We start from the raw sequence: 1,735 nt of genomic DNA on the forward strand, positions 1-1,735 counted from the left end.
AGGACTTTATGAATTGCAATACATCATCTGTGATTTACCTCCTGGAGTGCACCTGCAAAATGAAGTATGTAGGAAAGACTAAAAGACCCCTTAAAATCCGGATCCAAGAACATATAAGAAATATAAAGAATAAGGTGGCCAGTCATGCAGTCTCTCGACATTTCGCAGCTAAACATAACTCCGACCCAGAGGAACTTACTTTTAAGGCGATCGAACACGTTTGCTTGGGCGAGAGAGGAGGAGATCTCGGGAACAAGTTGTCCAGACGGGAAATGTACTGGATTTTCCAGCTGCAGACTCTACATCCAGCTGGCTTGAATGAGGGATACGAGATCGCACCGTTCTTGTGAGGTGCAGTATCCCGGCAAGACTCGATTTTCCTTTATTTCCCCTCCTTCACTTCACGATTTAAATCCAGCTCACCAGATTTTTTAAGCATTAGAAATAAAACCATCAATCACGTGGTATTATGATATCTTATTTCGCATACAGTCAAACCACACTGGTACGCCCAATCTCGTCTGATCTTGGAAGCTAAGCAGTGTTTGGGCCTGATCAGTACCAGGGAGGGAGACTACCTGGGAATATTGGGTACTGTAGAATCAAATAAATGATGTCAGCACTATACCAAATATGTATTTCTTAAAAATCAACACCATTAACCACGAGAAACCTTGCACTCCACACATATTTTTCTTGTAAAAATAAATCAATCCGCACCTGCCTCTGTCACCTTCATATATGATTATCCCTTCCCTGTTCCTCAAACCCCCCCCCCCACCTTCTCCCTTAATTGAATTACACCCTCTAATAACGCACTGTGATTTTATTCATATTTATAGATTGCACCTTCCACTTTGTATACTTCCCCCTTTTTTTATATATATATATATTTTTTTTTATATATATATATATTTTTATTTATATATATCTATATGTATTTATCTATTATATTTATTAATGCTCCAGCACTTTGTTTTTCCAAGTTATATCATTACTTACTATTATACATATATATAAAACATAAGAAATTTATGCAAAGTCCTGAATTCTGCAAAACTCCGCTGCCTGAAGATCACTATCTTTTATCTTTTTTCTTTTTACTTATGGTGCCGTTGCTATGGACACGTAAGCAACAGGAGAATAGCTGGACATGAGATGAACTTCTGAAAAATGGCCACCAGCCTATACAATTAATGGACTGAATCCCAGCAAAGATGGCCGCCGCCGCACCTAACTGGAGAGACATAACCTTCACATACACTTTGACGCCCGTCGGGGATAAGAAAATGGCAAAACAACTTGACAGCCGGGAGACGCCGCGGACGCATGCGCAATTGCGCACCGGAAGTGGGGCGGAAGTGACAAAATCGCGTCACCCGCAACCGGAAGTGTGGCGGAAATGCCACTATTATATCGGTTTTTACTGTTTTTGACTGTTTACATGAACTATTGCTTATGATACACCCGTTTTCTGCACCCTGCAACCACTGACTCTGCTCTGACTATGTACCTAATATGATTTTACCGCACTGAAAGTATGTTAAAAAAATCTTCAATATTTAATTGCATCATGTGATGATCTGTGATGTCACATCCCCTTTACCAGCTACTTTAGCTATAAATAGACAGGAAAGCTCATTATGTCCCTACCCCTTGAAGAAGTCTGATGAGACGAAACGCGTTGGGTTTCCTGCACTAACCCCTTGCTGTTCTTGAGTTAAGTTAAACTCCT

General features: G+C 40.3%; 1 pseudogene; it reads left to right on the forward strand.

Annotated features, from left to right (window-relative positions):
• The first annotated feature begins 484 nt into the window (after positions 1-484).
• Positions 485-603, forward strand: LOC134912907 (5S ribosomal RNA; annotated as a pseudogene).
• Positions 604-1,735: the final 1,132 nt, after the last annotated feature.

The sequence above is a fragment of the Pseudophryne corroboree genome, chromosome 4 (genome assembly GCF_028390025.1).
Source record: "Pseudophryne corroboree isolate aPseCor3 chromosome 4, aPseCor3.hap2, whole genome shotgun sequence".
NCBI classification, from domain to species: domain Eukaryota; kingdom Metazoa; phylum Chordata; class Amphibia; order Anura; family Myobatrachidae; genus Pseudophryne; species Pseudophryne corroboree.